The sequence below is a fragment of the Trachypithecus francoisi genome, unplaced genomic scaffold (assembly GCF_009764315.1).
Source record: "Trachypithecus francoisi isolate TF-2019V2 unplaced genomic scaffold, Tfra_2.0 Lachesis_group18, whole genome shotgun sequence".
In the NCBI taxonomy this organism is placed as follows: Eukaryota; Metazoa; Chordata; class Mammalia; order Primates; family Cercopithecidae; genus Trachypithecus; species Trachypithecus francoisi.
This window is the reverse complement of record NW_022681463.1, coordinates 8,237,045-8,246,843: the sequence shown is the minus strand read 5'-3', so window position 1 is coordinate 8,246,843 and position 9,799 is coordinate 8,237,045. Positions and strand designations below refer to the sequence as shown.

At 38.2% G+C, this 9,799-nt stretch overlaps 1 long non-coding RNA gene across 1 annotated transcript; it reads right to left on the bottom strand.

Moving 5' to 3' along the window:
- Positions 1 to 3,484: 3,484 nt before the first annotated feature.
- On the bottom strand, positions 3,485 to 9,431 carry LOC117063376. Its single transcript, XR_004428886.1, has 4 exons — positions 9,219 to 9,431; positions 5,859 to 6,038; positions 4,226 to 4,381; positions 3,485 to 3,588 (listed from the first exon to the last, which is right to left on the bottom strand). It is a non-coding gene; the product is annotated as an uncharacterized LOC117063376 (long non-coding RNA).
- Between the last annotated feature and the right edge of the window lie 368 nt (positions 9,432 to 9,799).

Sequence of the window (9,799 nt, the reverse complement as noted above, 5' to 3'; positions counted from 1 at the left end):
AATGTCTACATTGGTGCTTAACCCAAAATTCTGTACCATGGCCTAGCCAATTGGAAACATGAAATTCATTATCACAATGTGGTAAAATGTCAAGAGTCTGATTGGTAATTGATGGTGTGGGGGTCCTTCCAAGGTTCCATGATTTCATTGTTCTACACGTGAAGGAAAATGCTGGTGGAGTGGATGATTATAACCAAAGGAGACACGTAATTGTCTCAAAGAGTTCACTAACAAATAAGAAAATTGATATGGGCATGCAGAAGTTGTATTAAAGGTCAAGTTCATGCAGTGGTTTTCTTGATCTCTTATAAATAGATTGTGAACATTTGCCAATGGTTTTTGGTCTTGACTCTTTCCTGAGCTATAGCTGCTGGCCATTTTTCAGGACGAGGAAGCAGAGATCAGAAAGGTCAGTACCATAAGTCAGTGTGACTGAGGGTGAACTGAGAAGTGTTATCTCCCTCCACATCCTTTTCCTGCTGTCTCAGTTTCTGTCTCTGTTTTGCGAGTCCAGTGCAGTTGGTTCAAATGAATGATTCTGGGCATGCAATCAACATTTGTGTATAACTCTGCCCCGGATTTCTAGTGGAGCGGCAGAGCTACTTAGTGGTCAAATAGGGACCCTCCTGTTTTAGACCATATGATTTCATTGTCCACTCAGTTTCAGGCAGAGAACCTGGGGTGTGGTTAGTGGGGAAGAAGATATTGCTAAGAGGAGATCAACTCTACTGAGCCTGGTACAGTTGATGAGACCAACATCTCAGACAGTTGTCATTCATATCCGTGATCTAACTTTGACCTGTTGTGCCTCCAGTGAAATGGGTTTTGCTTGTTATCTGGGACCCCATGATGAAACCTAACCTGGGAGTAACACTGCATGGATTTTAAGTGTAAAGTCAATTGACAGCAAATATGATTAATATGCTCCCCTACCCTTGCCTGCTCCAAAATTATTCTTCCAGGAAATCTCAGTAATGTTTGGAAAAAAATGATTCTCTTTTATTTCTAACCAAATTTATTGTGCCACCTGCTTTACAGCCCCTTTATCTTGCTGAAGGTCTCAAATCATGACCTGAAGAACAACAACATTTTATTAGTAAAGCTTTTTATTCACGTTCTTAATTTACTTTAAAAATGAATAAGCCATTAAAAACCAGACCAGTGTACTGAAAAGATAAATCAACCCTCAGCACCTTAGAGTTTCTAATGTAAAGATAAGATTTTAAAAACCAACTTACTTAAAAATCTGAACAGAAACTTCACACCTGCAGATCATCTTAGAAATGTGCAAAATGCAGACACATTTTTAACAAATATAGAAATAACATCCACACATTGGAAATAGAAACTGAGAAACATGAAATCTTACAAACTTGCAATAAACTTTTGAAATGAAAAAATTAAATGACCCCCAAAGAACAGATTAGTGACTTTTAATCATTCGAATGCTAAGATGGGAAGACATTTACTATTTTTTCTAACACATTAATTTTTATCTGAAGACGTTTCAAAAAAATCACTTGACTGAAAATATAAATTTAAAACACTAATGGTTTTACTTACAAGGGAGGCTTTGCTTTTGCTAAGTGCTGTACTGAACTTGAATGATGAGATTAATTATGTTATTGGATTATCCCACTGTTAACCCACCTCTGACTTGTGAAGAGGAACTGCCCTCATGAAGATTATATTAGAAGTATTGGGAGCTTTAGAGTAACAAGCAAGAAACATTTAGAAAGAAATATATGATCAAGTATTAAGTGGTATGATAAAGTCTCCAAACATAGCAGATATCTAGGCAGAGAGGACACTGGAACCAGTCAGGGGGATATCATGATAAATTAAAAATCTTCCTAAGGGAAATGAAGTGTGCATTTGACTAGACTGGCGTGTACAGAGACAGCAGCAAACTTCATGGTTATTAGCTTGTCAGTAAATAACAAGTAATTTTAAAAACTGCCTCTTCAAATTTTTGAAATGTTAATCTGTATTCTATGGTTTGATAATGTTAACCTAAAAATGAACACTGTGGTCACCCAAATAAAATTTACAGAAAAACTATAAGTAATCTTCACTCCTTCTGTCATAAACCATAAAATTAAAAAATCCAATCAGCCAGCAAGTCCAATTCATCACTCTTACCCAAGTAGCTTTCATCTGGCATCTACTGTTCATTCCCAAGGTCGCTGCTACAGTTCATGCTGAGGCTGGCCCACCGCCTGACCCCGGGGGGCCGTGTTCGTCTTTGTTCTATTAAATGGTTCTCATGGGGTCTGTGTGAGCGGAGCATGAGGTGTGCAGGGCCCGGCCCTGATTCTTGTCCTTACTGTCCCCTCCTTGGGCTCTTGTTATTGTCCTATCTGGTCCCTTCTTTTCTGTTTTGTTTAACGTCCCCTTCTTGCTAAACTGACACAATAACTATCTTTCAGAAACAGAAATGTGACTCTACCATTCCTCTGTTCTGATTTCTTACATCATTTCTTCCTTCTTCATTTATTCAATCATCAAAACCTGCCATAATCCCCAAATACTCACAGTTTTTATAAGAACTTTACAAAATAACCTTTGAATTACTTGTCCTAGCTTTTTAACTCCATTTCAACAAATACTTGATTATGACATGCCAGAAATTTTGGCAGACCCAGGAGTAGTCAGTGCCATCTTTATGGAACCCCTTCCACCTCTCCCAAACTCCCAGCTGCTCCTTAGCTTACATATTACACTCCAGCATTTTTGAAGAATCCACAGCAATTGCCAATAACCCATCATGCTGTTCTCTGACTTGCAGCATTAACACATGCCAGTAGCTCTGCCTAAAGTTTCTTTTCTCCATCTTTTCATCATTCAAGTCCCACTGGAATGTCTGCAATGTTAAGCTGCAGGAGGGCTGTTTGTTCACCAATGGATCCCGAGCACCTAGGACAGTGCCTGGCACATAGCAGACACTCAATAACCATGTGTTCAATGAATGAATGTGTGAATGAAGGCCCAGATTATATAGCTTCCTCTGGGAAGCACAGGACATTTCCTAGAACAGATAGCAGGGTGGTATTGTGGAAGTGATTCAGGGGATCCTAGAGGGTTCCCATCCAAGAGTGAGTGGACCAGCTACCAGCAGCTTTCCCAAGAAACCTTTCCTGCAGAGCAACTCATCAATGAAGAAGGAAATGGGAAGGCTGGGAAGCGGAGTTCTGGAAGTGGAGTATGCAGATCTTCAGATGTGCCAATCTTGTAAAAATGTGCACTTCTTGCTTTGTTCACATTTTGAATTTCACTCATGTATAACTGGACTTCCGACGACTCACAGAAAACACGTTTATCTTCCATATGTGGGATGTATGCATGTGATACATTTCAAATGAAATGAAATGTGAGGAAACGGTAAAACAAACTTTGAACAATGTCAGGAAAGGCTCAAACCCAGGACAAATGAAGTTCATGAAAAATAACAAGTCTTTTTTTTAAATTTGTTTATTTGAAGCAACAAGAACAAAGAAAGCACAGACCTCTGGGAAATATGATGTAATGTTGGCCAAAGGCAAACTGTGCACTTCCATTTGGCCCCAAACTGGAAAGGGTAGGGAAAATCTGATGGAAAAACAAAAAAAAAACAATACTCAAGTTAGATGCAAAGAATATTTGAAACAAAAGACACCCAGTTTAAATAAGTTCAAAACTCTGTGTCCATGAGATTACATCCAAATGTGTTAAATAAGTTTATGTAATCTCAGAAAAATAGTTTACAATTTTAAAAATGTGTTCTCAACACAAAAGATGAATGAGGTGATGAATATTCCGATTGCTCTGATTTCATCATTACGCTTTGTATACAGGTATCAAAGTATCACATATACCCCAAAATATGCACAACGATTATATATTAATTTAAAAAGAAAATAATAAAGATAAATATATGTGAATGATATGATGGGTTTTTAAATTTTATTATTTTTTGGCTGAAGAATGGCAACTATTGCAAATCTTCTGGAATTTCTAGAAACTAGAGACTGTTACGAAACTATAGACAACAGTCTATAGTTTCTAGAAATTTTGCCAAACTAATATAATGAACGCTTTTCAGGAGATTGGTTGTAAGTAATTACAAAACAATCTGGTGATTCTAGATTTACCAAGACTATCTCATGCCTGATCAGACCAATTTAAAATTTTTTGTTAGAATTTCAAGGCACATTCTTCATACGTACAAGATGCCAGTGACAGTTACCTTCATAGCAGTGTGACTACAATGTTGAAAGGCCAAGGGAATAGAAGATACTGGGACATTACAAAGAATTGTGACATCTGGATTCCATAGGAAGAGTTCATAAGTTCAACATGCTCCTGTCCTTAGAACCATCTTTTTCAAGAGGTTTATTAATAACTTAAGGCATAAAAGAGAAGCAAATATATTGTATGTTGACAAATTTTTTGAGAAATATCTAATATTCTGTACTGCAAAATGTTTTTATTATGTCTCAGATAATCTAAAATAAATTATTAACATTGATGTTTATAATTTAGTTCAGATTATCTGGGATACCATAAAGGCATATTTGGGGGAAAATATTCAATTAATCATGCTAGGTGACAAATAATACAATTTCTAAGCACTTGAAAGACTTTCATTGTTATATAACTATTAGGTATTATTTTCTTTATATTAGGACATTCATGGACTAGATTGAGATCTACTGATAACAGGCCATATTTGTTGCCCTTGTGACCACGGCTGGCATCACCAAACCATTGAACACCTCTTTCTCCAGGTGCAGCTCTACTAAACTCCATGTAAAATTAATTAATCCAGTCCCATTTCCTGGGTCTCTAGTATGCACAACAGCAAAGCTTTAGCAGAAATCATGGAGAGAAAGGATGATATTCAAATACAGGAAATAGTAGAAACTTTACATTTTTAAGGATCTGCTTCTGCATTTGTGGGAGCCCTACCATAGGACTCAGAAGGTATGATGGGGTTGAGAAGCCTAACGTCCCCACAGCTGTCATCCAGCAATTATGTATCACAAATTATGTTTATTTAAATGGCTTCACTTTATCTGAGTACTAAATGTCAGTAATTCTGAAATATCACAGCATCATAGAAGATGTGAAATACCAGTACTGACTCGTGCGTCGTCATTTTTCCCACCTTAATTTAATTTAAGGTCAGTTTTCTAAGACAAATCCCTGGTAGCTCGTTGACTTTCCAGTGCATTTTGACATGACCTTGCTCTTTGAAGCTTAGATCCTCTTCATTTCCAACTCAAGAAAGGGATTGCTTCAATAGGCGGTGGGTCTTTCACTTTTTTTGTTTGTTTTTTGAAACTACTCTTCGAATACAATTTTAGAAAAAACCAGTATAGGCTTTTTGGTATAAGCTAAAGCAACACGTCTGTCCCAAGAAAGTTCAAATAGAGGCCAGCATCTATAGACACAATTTAAAAATTAACTTAAAAGCAAAACAGTTTAGACTTTCCACTCCTGATATATAATACTTTTATTTTAGACAAGAGGAGGACTATGAAATCTTTTGAAAGAGGTCAAAGTTATGTTATATTCGCTAGTTTAAAAAAAAATTCCCCACCTGGAGGGCTTTTCCAACACATTATGAACAGTTTTCAGCAAACACATTCTTAAAGATTCTTTCTACTCTGGTTTACACGTACAGTGAGTGGATACATATGTTAATGACGCATGTTTACTGCCAAAGCTGATGCTGAAATAAAACCACTGGCTACTCTTCCATATTGATTCCAACCTCTGTGGTTGGTACAGCAAACTGTGGCTTTTCTTTTAAGTTTTTGCATTTTCTTGTTCTCTCACCCTCGGTTCCTCCACCCACGGAGACAATTTATACACACACTGCATTGCTTTGCTCCTCCCGCTCTGCCACCTGGAACGTGTTCCCGGCTCCGGATCAGGCTCCACGCCATCTTCTGTAAAACATTTCGTTTTCTACGATCCATTCCCTCAGTGCCTGCTTTATCACGTTTTGTTGGCTGATGCTCCAAGATGAACTGCGTAAGCGACTGATTCAGTCACTGAAAGAGACAGATGACGACACAACCAACAGAGTTAATAAGGAAACCCTTTGTGAGGTGGAGGCAGGGTTAAGAGAATCCATGAGAGGAAATGCGGCCTCCCCGAGCTGGCTACGGTAGGAAGCTGCTTCCACCCCCGGGCCAAGATGCAAGGGTTTGCAACCATATTTCTGGAACCTAGAGAAAGACTGGAGCCCCAGGGAAAGTGACTCCCAATAGAAATGATCATGCAGCCACTGTTAGAATTAAAATCATGGAGGACCCGTAATCTTAGGTTGACTTCACAAGAGGGCAGAGGACCAGGGAGTCTGGGTATAATTGAGAGCCCGTTCTTCATGTTTTAGTGGCCAGTCTCCTGACCGTATAGGCGTACGGCAGGGGAGAAGGGGGTGAATAATGGTCTTGGCAGTGGCGGGGTAAATGGAAAATAAACAGGACACACCAAATGAGGGACTCCTGGGAACAGGATATTTTAACCTAAAATAATTGGTTTCCCCAAACGTTCCGTGCCTGGAGTTTCAGGCATGAAAAGGACTGCTCGCTTTCAGACAACACTAGTAGGAGCAGGCTGAAAAAGTCCCAAAGTTTGCATAATGCACTGTGGGATGTGAACAAATCTAAATATGGTAACCAAATTCTTAAATTGTTCAATTCACATGGTAATCTGAATTCCCACTAGAAATCCTGGAAAGATAAAATGGTTCACAGCTGATACTAAGATTTGACCGACACGAACTGTAAGAAGCAGCACCTTGTTCCTGACGAGAGGTAAGGGAGGTTGCACAGTGTATTTTTAGGAGCAGCACAATCTTACTTTAGGAACCACATAAACACAAGCTCCGAAGTGGTTGCCTATCTGCTTCTTAAAATCACATTCTCCTGGTTGCCATGTTTCAAGCTGAGCTGAGGACGACACCACCAGATAAGTTTCTCTTCTATGACTTTTCAGTTAATTTTTAATTTTTTAATTTTGAAATTATCTTTTCTTATAGAAAAGTCACAAATACAGTACAAAGAATATTTTCTTCCCTGAACTGTTCAAGAATATGTTGTTAACAAGATGCCCCATTACTATTCATATTTTAGTGTACATTTCCTATAAACAAAGACATTCTTTTATATAACCACATTGCAAGCATCAGGAAAATAACATTCATGCTGAACTACCATCCAACCCTCAGAGCCCATCCAAATTCCTTCCAGTTGTTATAAAAATATCCTTTATAGCCAAACATTTCGGTTCTGAATCACACATTGCATTTAGTTGTCATGAGCCTTTCGCTCACTGAATCTGGAAATGTTCCCCAATTTCTCCTTTGCTTTCATGATTTTGAAGGTTTTAAATATTATAGTCCATTCATTTTGTAGAATACCCCTCAATCTGGATTTGTCAGGGTTCCTCATGAATGAATTCAGGTCATGTTTATAACTGGCTGGAATATCTGAGAAGCCCTGCTGTGTCCTTCATATCACATCTTACCTGGTAGAACAAAACTTTAATTTGTCCCATTACTGATGAAATTAACTTTGATCATTTGATTAAGGTGGAGTCTGTCTGGCATCTCCACTTTAAAAAGTCTTTTCCCCCCTTTGTAATTGATAATTATTTAGGTATATGGAGTACTTTGAGATTATACAAAAATCTTACTCCTCATCAAACGGTGAACATATTCGTGAGCATGAGCATACACCATCAGTATGCACTCATAGATTGCTATTTTATTCAGTGGTTACAATCGGCTATTATCATTATTTGTTTTAATGCCCAAGCTGCCCCATATTTGGCCAGTGGGAGCCTTTTAAAAATGATTTCTGTGTCCTTTTGACATGTTCTCATGATTTTTAAAGAGCTTTTTAAATTTTTCTTGCACAAGATGTTTGGGGCTGATTGTGTACTATCTCTGCTCCAGTCTTAGACTCAACCATTTCTTCCAGAAGCCCTAGTTCCTTGTAGTGGAGAATAGAATTAAAAGCCAAGGTCCCAGGCACAAGACGTGCTTATTGTTTTTGTGATGCTGCTCATCTCAGGCCCCCTTAGTGGACACAGCTAAAGACTCCATCAGACAAGTAACTAAATTAAGGGTTATATGAGGCGGTTTTCTCACTGCTGGGAGAGAGGAATTATACATGTATACACACTTTTACGTCTAAATAATTTCCCATATCTATTTGTATGTTTTGAAAACCATGAGTTCACACTGATACCTTATTTCCAATCAAACTGCACAGGATTCTTTTCTAGTTTTCTCTCTTTTCATATTCTTATGCCCTTCCAACGGTGAGAAACATGCCTCATAAAACCCAGAAATTATTTGCTCGTACGATCAAGTCCTCTTTTTGTAGTCCATCTTCCATTGCTACTGCTGTCTCTTCCCCACACAGGCTGTGACACCCCAGCTGCACCAACCTCCATGTGGACACCCACCTCACCTTGCCTGAGCTGCAGCGCTCATCCTGGGCTGGGTTCCCTCCTCATGGAAATACCATCCTGGCTCCACACAGGCTCCAGCTCCCTGCACTGGGCTACCTTCTGTGCAGACACCCTTCTTGCCACCTCTGGTTCCAAACCCCCCAGTGGGCTATCAACTTCACCCCCATTGAGAGGGTGCCTCCTCATGCTAATGGCCCTTCCTGGCTTTTTATAAGACTTTTGCTCTGTTCTCTGGGAACTCAGAATACATAAAAAGTAAATGTTAAGCTAAATATCACCATAACATATTCAGGGCAGTAAAGGGTTGGTACATTGGACCATGGCATGCAAATTGTTCAAGAGCTTTTGCTTTGTAAAAGATGATATCATATCAAAAATAATTCCATATCACTGGGAACCAGAAAGATATATCACAAAAATCTGCAGTTTAATGATGGTGGTAGAGGCCATTTGTTCTACATCTTTCAATGTGCATCTGAGCATTTTAAAATATGAATTTCTATTCTTTAGTTTTCCATTTGCAGTTTAGGAAGACTGTTAGCAGGTGGTGGAGATAACCTAGTCATGTGGATATCTCTGCTCTCTTGTGTATAAAAATCAAACTTTTTTGAAATGTAAATATTTTAAAGTAAACTTTACACTCAAAAGGTTTTTTAAAGTACAACTTTACTGTCAACACAATTATTTTTCAGTTTTTTAAGCATTGTTTATTCATAATCAAATTTCATGCATTCATTATACTCACTCACTTGTTTAACTGAGTGTTGAATGCTGCATCGAATAATACATCCTCAGATCTCTGGACTGCAGAATTCTTCCAACCAGATTCTCTGATTGTGACCACAGGATCCTTTGTTTCTAACCTAGTCAAGTACCACTTAAACAACATTGCTCGGAAAATGGAAAAGGTAGTATTTTTGATTTTGTTTCTCCACTCAATATCCTAAAATTTCTTGCTTCTAAGAATAACATGTGCAGGGAAAATTGTTTAGCCCCAATCAGAGGGAACAGTTTTCAGTGTTGTCTGTTTAGGAAGAAGAGGGAAGTTCCCACTCCACTTACTATTTTGGTCTCTCACTGGAATTTAACAACGTTTCATGAGCATATTTCATTGTGACCATAATCCTTGGGAGGAAAAGGTCTGTTTTTTTTAAAAAAGAGGAAATGAAACTGATTTTATTCCAAGTGTGGTTATAATGTTCTTTATTTTGTGGCAATACATCTAATCAAAAGTTCATCTCCAGCTGGTATCATTGATGGGCATTTGAGTTGGTTCCAAGTCTTTGCTGTTGTTAATAGTGCTACAGTAAACACACGTGTGCATGTGTCT